We start from the raw sequence: 8,725 nt of genomic DNA, 5'->3' as shown, positions 1-8,725 counted from the left end.
GGGTTCCGGATGGTGAGCGGCGAAGGTAAGGCGAGCTCGCAGAGGCAGCGGCGGCGGCGGCGGGGACGGAGAGAGGCAGGCAGGCAGGCGGGCAGGCAGGGCGAGAGACGGCGAGGGGAGGGAGCGAGCGAGGCAGCCCAGACAGACAGACAGGCGGGCGGGCGGGCAACGCGAGCCACCCGCCAGGCTGCGCTCAGCCCCGCTCGCCGCGGAGAGAGCAGAAGGCAGGAGGAGGGAGGGGAGGAGGGGGAGGGAGGGAGAGAGGGAATCCAGCTACCACCACCCAAAGCCAGCGTCTGCTTTCTGTCCTCATTTCCTTTCCCACCCAGCTCTGAGAGCAGAGAAAGGCAGAGGGAGCGAGAGATTGAGACAGTCAGAGGGACAGACAGACAGCCAGAAGAGAGCGGGAGGGAGGAGGGCGGAGGAGGAGGAGCAGGAGGAGGACTACGCGGGGCGCGTTCCCTCCCAGGTTTGCAATTGGGGGGGTGGGGGCGGGGGTGTCCAGGGCTGTGAGAGTGTGTGCGCGGTGGTGGTGGGGGGGGGGAGCAAGGGGGGGCGCAGAGAGAGAGAGCGAAGGAGTGATCGAGGTTGGGGGGCGCCGCGGGAGCTGGGGGGCCGGGTCCAGCGGAGTTAGCGGCGGAGAATGTGAGCCGAGGCGCGAGCCATGCTGTCAGCAACGGCGGGCGGCTCAGGGCTCCTCCACGACTCCTCTCCCCAGCTGCCGGGCGCCCGCGTCGCTGCCGCCGCCGGAAGACAGACGCCCCCCGAAGCCCCTCGCCTGGCTCGGACCCACGGAGCCGGCAGCCCAGCACTCCGGTGAGTGGCGCCTCCTCCCCAGCCCTAGACCCCCGCTGGGGACCGGCCGGCCGGGCTCTTTTGTGCAGCGCACCGGGGGGGCCCCGCGCCCCCTCCGCGCGCCCCGGTCCGGTCCGCCGGACCCCGTGGCTGCGGTGCCCGCGGTGCGATCGGTCTTTGTTTCCACCGGGGCCCGCGGCTCGGCTGGGCTCGGCTCGAAGCCTGGCAGGCAGCGCCGGGAAGGGGGAGGGGGAGGTGGACGAGAAGGGGGGGCGGGGAGGGGGGGTTCTCGGGTTTCCTGGCCGCCCCGCGGCTCCCCCGGCTCGGGGGCGAGGTGCGCGCCCAGCGCTGCCGCGCGCCCCCTCCTCTTTCCCCCTCCCTCCGTCTTTGGATTTAAAACTGCAATTTGCTCTCCAGCTTGCTGAGAATGTGGGGGGGTGGGTGAAGGAGGGGGACCGTGGGAGCGGAGAACAAGGCTGGATTTTAGGAACGGCGCTGGGAAAGGGGGAGACTGCGGAGGGGAGGAGCCCCTCCCCTCCAACCCCCAAATCCCAAGGTTCCGCTTGTGCTCCGGGAGTTGAGGGGCGGGGACCTAATGACCCGGAGGGGGTATGGGGCGGAGGAGGGATTTGGGGGCGGCCGGGGCCGGAGGGGTTGGGCCGCGTGCCCGGTTACCTGGCGAACAAAGTCGGCTCACTTTTGCATAAATAAATAAATAATCGCCCATCAATGCGTTTCCTCTGAGGCTCTGATTGAATCGGGGGCCCCCTCTTCCCCAGGGGGTGGGGTGCTGAGTGACAGCTGTCAGCCCCCTGGGCCAGTCGCTGGGGGGTGAATCGCTGAATCCCTCCGCTTTCTGGCTCCGGGCGCATTCCCCTGCTGGGTCTTGGTCCCCGGGCAGAGCCAGAGGGGCAGGGGGCTGGCTCCGAGTCTAGGAAATAACCTTGTTTCCTGTTCTACAGGAAAAGGGACAGCAACCCGGAGAGTTTGGGGGCTGGGGATGAAGACTGATGGGAGCCGGAGGGGTTCCCCAGCAGCCTGACCCCCCAGCCTCCTGCCAGGCGCAGGGGCCGGCCGAGGGAGGAAGGATGTGGGCCTTGCTGGCCCGAGGCGGGAGCTGGGGCTGTCCCCGAGGCGGGCAGCGGGCACCGAGAGGGAGGAGGGAGACAGAGAGCAGCGGGGGCGGGAATTCTCTACCGCAGACCCTGGGGGCCGGGGCCAGATGTGGAGGGGTGGGGAGTCCCCCCTCCCTGCTAGCTTGGGGGCCCCAGGGGCTGGGCTGGGAGGGGCTGAGCCTAGTGCCCTGGGTTCTGCACCAAGTGCCTGACTGGCAGGGCCAGCTGAATTTGGGCCCAGGCGTCACCCTGGGAGGCAGGGCCAGCCTGCACCAGCCTGGTCCCTGAGCACAAGGAGGGACCCTTGGGGGGCCTATGCCTGTCTGGCTGGGCAGGCGTTTCCCGCCGGACCAGTTGGTGTCAGGCGGGACTTGGCCCCAGCTCCCTGGGCAGAGCTCAGGGTGTGAGGACAAGCTTTGCCTCTGGGTCAGGGTGGCCACATTTTGTCCGCTGCTGCTGCTGCTGCTGCCGCCACCACTGCCGCCACCGGCGGGGCGGGGGCATGTGCCCGGGCCTGGGCAGAGTCCTGCCAGGAGCATTTGGGGTGTTTCTATTGTTGGCTTGTTCCTGTTCCGTGTGGCCCGGTGTGTGTAGCTGTGTGAGCTGGGGCTGTAAGTGAAAGATTACCAGTCAGTCCACCCCCCCACCCACACCCCCCATACCACCACCACCCCCCATCCCCAGCTGCCCGTCGTCGGGGGCAGGCTGGGTTGTGGTGGTGAGCTGTGGGGGACCCCCCCAGGTGGCATGTGCCTGCAGCTTGCCATCTCCCTCCTTTGAACAGATGTATATTTATTTTTATAGTAATGGAAAATCAAACTGGATAGTAAGTTGAATTCATTTTTTTTTTCTCTTCTGCTGTGTCAATAGTTGGAATAACCCCCAGAGACTTCTTGCCCCAAAGCTCCCACCCTCCAGAGGTTGCAGAGATCAGTGAGGGCATGAGCTTTGGGGGACCAGTGGGCACCAGTTCAAACTGGTGATTCTTGTCCCTCTCTGGCATTGGGGCAGGTGCCCAGGTGGGCAGGCATCTCCCCCTCCCCAGGCATCCCCCCCACCCCTACTCCCCCAGTGTAGTCTGTCCTTTAGGCCACCTCCTTGGTCAGTGCCTAAGCTGTGCCCAAGCCCTCGGGGGACGTTCTCCTGGTGGGCTGTCTCCCCCTTCCTGGGCTCCTGGCCCACGTGCTGATATTTATTTTCTGTAGTAAAATCCATTTTTAATGCCGTTACTTTTGAAATAATATAGAGAGAAACAAATGTGATGTGTTTAAGTTGCCCTCTGTGAGTTTTTAATGTGATCTATGGCTGAGGTAGTGATGGAAGGAGCTGTTGGGCTTGGAGGAATTTGGTGTCATAAAGAAAAAGAGCTTACTGTTTATTATGTTTGCTGGGCTGGGGGGTCTGGAACAGGGTCGTGGGGGCCAAGAGCCCCAGCACCCCCAGGTGCCGTGATGGACAGCCGTGCTTCTCAGTTTGGAGGTGTGTGGTTTCCAGGACTCTTTTGCCTTGCTCCCCAGCCCTTGATGGGGCCTTTGGTGAGGGGGCCTGGGGCCTGGGGGCTGGGGGATTTGTCCCCCCCCCCCACAATTCCACCCGGTTAGATTTTGGCTGAGAGGCTTCTGGAACCCCCTGCTGAGCTAAGTGGAGGTGTGTTGTAGCGAGGATGGATTTGGACTCTCAAGGAGATTAAGAGATGGGATCTTGACCTGCTTGGTGTGCCTGTGCGGGAGGCTTGAGGGGCAGACAGTCCCTGGCAGAAGACCCTTTTTTGAGGGGGGTTTGCTGCTGTGGACCAGTCCCCCAAGGGACTTTGCTGGTTTTCAGGTCAGCCTGGAGCACTGGCTGGAGCCACTGCCTCCTGTCGCTTCTGTTCCCCATTGGACAGGGGCTTCCTCCAGGCAAACCTGACCCCCTCCACTTCCCCTCTTCTCCACTCTGCCCCACCCCAGGGCAACTTTTTTTTTTTTTGGTTTGTGGAATACAGAGCGCTGTGTCTCATGCCAGCCACCCAAGACCACAGGGTGCCCTGCCTTCCTTCGTACCAGATGCCCAGGCGCTTCTGGTCTGATTCGTGAGGTCAAGCAGACTCGCTATTATGGGATGGAGCCCAGCTCGGTTGCTGGGTCCCCTGGGTCTCTTGGGACAGAGCCGGGGAGGGGGAAGCCAGGATGGGGTGGAGCTGGGAACTGAAGACAGGGGGGAGCAAGGGCAACATTGTTGCTAATGTCAGCAGATGGGCCCCCCAGGGAGAGAGCTGGAGTTGGGGGAGGTGGGGAGGAAAGAGACCCAGTCACAGGCGAGGTGAAGAGAGGGAAAGATGGTGATGGGGGGGGGAGCGGGCAGAGGGGGAGCAGAGAAAACAGTCCGGAAGAGCCAGGAGCAAACCCCAGGAGACGGGCATCCAGGCGACCTAGAAGGCCTAGGTGTGTGCCACTCCCCACCTCAAAGCCCGAAATGAGCGGGCACTTGAGAGCCTCTCGCCCAAGATCAAATGCTGCTAGGATTGTGTTTGGAGAGGAGACAAGCAAATGTCTCAGGGAAGAGGGAGGAGGACAGACAGGTGGGAGGGGGAGAAGGGAGGACTCCCACAGGAGGAGGAAGAACGGGGAGACCGGGGGATTCCAAGGGTCACTAGACTGAGGTTGCTGCCCCACGCAGGGTCTCCCCACTGCTTTGCCCAGATGTCTGCGGATGGAGCCTGGCTCTTCTTTGGACCTGGGGGCGGGGCCGGAGGCAGGTACAGCGCCCCACAGGTTGTGGGCGCTCTGCGCCAGGAGGCATCGGGCTTTTAAAAGCAGGGAACATCAGGAACATTAGAGGCAGCAGGGTGCCATGCAATTGCATCCCCCCCTCCTTGTTTGAGGGGAGGAAACCCAGTCTAGAGAGCACCCCCTAGCCCCTGCTTGCCAGGGGTCAGAGGCGGCAGAGCCAGATCTGGGACCTAGGCTCTTTCCCTCCACCTCTCTGTAGTTAGAGAGTTGGAACAGCTGCAGGGGGGCCTCCTGGGTGCACAGGGGGGGGCCAGAGCCTGGGGAGAGGAGCAGGCGGGCACCCTTGTGGCCAGAGCCCCCCCAGGGGAGGGGGAGGCGCCGCTGCCGGGAGAGAGAGAGAGAGAGAGGGAGGGGAGAGAGGAGGGAAACAGTGAGTCAGGCTTCCAAGAGCTGTGGATGAGAGAGCCAGAGCTGGGAGGGAGAGGGCAGGGAGCGCTGCTCCGAAGCGAGGAGAGGGAGGGGGCCCAGCCAGGGGCAAGGAGAGCTCTGGAGGGAGGGAGCCAGCCCCTGGCCCTGGCCCAGCGGCAGGGCTGCGCAGGGCTGTGCGCCCTGCGGAGGGTGCAGCCAACATGGACTCGGCCCACAGTGGGTCAGGAAGGAGCCAGGTCCTGCCCCTGCGGGGCCCTCTCGTCATCTTTGACCCCACCCCAGGGTCTCAGGAGCTCCTGACTGTGTCGTCCCCTTCCTTTCCTCGGTTTCCCCATCTAGCGTGAGATCGGGACCGTGAGCTCTTCTCAGAGAGGGAGTAGGGGGAACAGAGACTCCTGAGAGGGGTCTGAGGGCTACCTCCTGCAGCTGCTGGATTCCTTCCGGGGACCCTGTTGGAGGCCGCTGCCAGTCAGCGTAGGGGGCAGGTCTCTGGAGTGGGGCTCCTATTAAGCCTTCTTGAGTCGCTGGGCCACAGAGTGGGGTGTTAGGCTGTGAGTGCTGGAGGGGGCAGTGTGTGTATATGTGGGTGTGAGGTGCTGGGCTGGCTGTGGTAGGTGGACTGCCTGGGGTCTCTTGATGACCAGTGCCTCGACAGGGCCACGATCTCTACATGTCCAGAACCAACCTCCATTTGGGGAAGGGGGGAGACATTCAAGTGATTTCCACCCACCCCCCACCCCCAACTCTGCCTGCCATATCCCTGTGGGTCAGAGGCTCTAGGGCAGAGTGGAGGTGGGAATGACCCCTGTGGAGCTGATGAGAACTGCATGTGCAGCCCCTCATGTCGTGTCTGGAGCTGGGACCAGAACTGGAGGGTCCCCAGGGACTGCTGGGAAGGGCGGCGAGGCGGGGAGGAGCCCCCTTCCCACCCAGCTGACAGGAAGCTGCGGCTCCAGCCCCTTTTATACCCAAGGCCTGGCGTCCCCCAACCCTTTACCCAAGGCCTGGCGTCCCCCAACCCTTCCCTCCTGGATCCCCCGGTGTCTCTTGCATGGGCGAGGGGATGAGGAAGGTGGGCATAGAAGCGTCCTCTCCTCCAGGGCCTGGCTTTGGGGGGGAAATGGTGAAATGAGGGCAAAGTGAGGCCCCCTGCCTCCTCTTTACACACACACACACACACTCAGCTGCAGTGAGGCCCTGCTTTCTCTCCTCTCTGCTCTGGGGTCCTTGGCTTGGGAGCCCAGGGGAGGGACCGCTTCTGCAGCTGGCTGGCCCCGAACTCCCAGCTCAGCCCAGCTGCTACTGAAGCTTCCAGAAGCTGCAGCTCTGCACCCCCTCTCCCCACCCTCTGAGCCAGGAGAGGCCTTTGCTGACCTGGGGGAGGGTGCCTTGGTGAGTGAGCGGGTACCCTCCAAAGGACTCACACAGACAACCAGACAGATGGGTGGTGAAGCAGATGGACACAGACACCCACGCACAGGCAGGCGGAGAGAGACGGACAGATGGACCAGGACAGGGAGAGACGGACAGACAGAGGTGCTGGCAGAGAGAGGAGTCAGAAACATGGAAGGGTCTGGGGAGAGAGAAACAGACAAGAGACTTGGAGACAGGGAGATCCAAGGAAAGAGACAAGGTGACTGAGATGGGAGAAGGAGAGATACGGGGAGAGAGTGAGAGGCAGGAAGAGATAAAGAGAGGGGGAAACCCAGACTGAGAGAAAGAGAGAGAGGCTGGAGGCTGCAAACCACAAACAAGGATTTGATGAGAATCTGGAAGGTGTTTTCTCCTGCTTCCCTCCCCAAACCCCCAGGCCAGCCAAGTCTCCATTCCTTCCACCCCCAGCTCAGTTTCCAGCTGCTAAAGAGGTCAGGGAGGGAGAGAGAGAGGAAGAGAAAAAGAAACACACACACACTGGCCAGATCCCAGAGACCCTCCCTGCTGATCTCTTTGTGGGGGCAGGGAGTCTCAGAGGGCACCTCTCCTGGCCCTGACCCCTATTCACAGATGTACATATCTCTTGTCTCAGGAAGTGTTCCAGAATCCTCCCCACTCACTGGGTGTGTGTCTCTTCATATAAGTGCACCCCCCGCCCCATACTCATACCTGTCCACACAGGCCTGGCCTCACACATACTCACAAATACATGTTTTGTGGCTCTCACACTCCTCTTGAATCTCACAAACAGAACCCAGAGAACTTGTCCCTGGGCTTCTCACCCACACGGGCAGTGACAGCCAGGACTGATCGTGGGTTCTCAGGACCTGTTCCTACCCCCGTACACAGTCACCCCACAGCAGAGAGAGGACCCTTTCTGGAGGGGAAGATCAGGGGTCCCAGGGGGCCATGGTATTGTGGGGGCAGCGGAGGGGGTTTACCCCCAACTCTGAGTTGGCTGGCTGGAGTGGAGGCCCTCTGAGCTGGTGGGAGCCCTCCTGGGAAGTGACAAGGCCTGTCCTGAACACTGATCAGCTGGCTGGTGTGAAAGAGCTGAGAGTTGGTGAGAGTGTGTGTGCGTGTGTGCACATGTACAAACCTGGGCACGTACACGCAGGTGTAAGGGATGGCGAGTGTCTGTTACGGTGTGTGTGAGAGACTGAATGCATGTGAGATGGGCTATGGGTGTGACAGGGAGATCCGAGGTGTGTGGCGTGTGGGTGTGATCACTACTTGTCAGGTATATATGTGTGTAGGCATGTATATGTGACAAGTGTGTGTGGTCGTACCTGGCTTTGCAGCATGGGGTGGGGTGTGATGGGCGCGCGCATGCGAAGGACTGGGACCCTGGGCCGCAGGTTCTGCAGATGTGAAGGTGTGGGGGCCGTGTGTGCGGGAGTGTAGGCAGGGTACATGTGTGAGGGGTAGCTGCCTGTGTGAGCCTCTGAGCGTGGAGCCTGGCTCGGAGGGAGGGCTGTTTTCCAAGGCAAGGCCGCTGCCATGAACACAGGCAAAGAAGGGGCTCCAAGGCGCACAGTCGGGCGCTGACCCACACAGACGTCCAAGGACAGACCCTCCCCTGCCCTCTCTCCCGGCATGAGTGGTTTTCAGAGGAGCCTCTGGGAGGGCTGTTTTCTCTGCAGAGCCCCCAGCCCCCAGCCTGTGTCTCTTCAAACACAGCAATGCCCTCCAGGCAGCTTTGTGGAGGCTTCTGCCTCGACCATCTGAAGGCAGATGGGTGGGCTGGGATCCGCTGCCGCACCCCCCCACAACCCTGGGGAGCGAGGAGGCGGCTCTGCTCCTCCGGCCTGTCCGGGCACAGGCTGATACAGATGGACAGGCGGTCTCAACACCCCCACAAGGGGGTCTGAGGGCGAGCAGGCACCACCCTCCCACCCCAGCAGAGGGGTTGCAGCAGCAGGCAGCCCCCAGGTGGCTGCAAAGGCCAGGACTCTGCCCTTCACCTCCTCAGAGGGGTACCCCACCTCACCCTGCAGCCCCCCCCAACCTGTCGGGGCAGCCGGGGGGGACCCAAATGCAGCTCCCTCACGCCTCCTGAGTATACAGCTATTTCCCCACTCACAGCGGCAACACCCCCAAACACACAGCCCCAGCTTCTCCACAAACACACAACCTCTCCACATTCCAACACCTTCCTCATATCTGCTGCTGCGTGCACTCTCAGCCCCAACACAGCACCACCACACGCCCACCCTCCCACACATAGTCACAATTCTAGTA

At 62.3% G+C, this 8,725-nt stretch overlaps 1 protein-coding gene across 4 annotated transcripts in view; it reads left to right on the top strand.

Annotated features, from left to right (window-relative positions):
• AHDC1 (AT-hook DNA binding motif containing 1) overlaps nucleotides 1-8,725 on the top strand; it is a 68,763-nt gene continuing 60,038 nt past the window's right edge. For 3 of the 4 annotated variants that reach the window (XM_061148323.1, XM_061148325.1, XM_061148326.1), the window contains exons 1-2: nucleotides 1-25; nucleotides 719-816. The gene's annotated coding sequence lies outside the window, so the exon portion shown is untranslated. Of the gene's footprint in view, nucleotides 26-55; nucleotides 470-718; nucleotides 817-8,725 lie in introns of those variants that run through there. The other variant, XM_061148324.1, reaches the window with a different exon arrangement.

This window comes from Dama dama, chromosome 8 (genome assembly GCF_033118175.1).
Source record: "Dama dama isolate Ldn47 chromosome 8, ASM3311817v1, whole genome shotgun sequence".
Classification (NCBI taxonomy): Eukaryota; Metazoa; Chordata; class Mammalia; order Artiodactyla; family Cervidae; genus Dama; species Dama dama.
The sequence above is the reverse complement of the archived record's forward strand: the minus strand, read 5'-3'. Positions and strand labels throughout refer to the sequence as shown.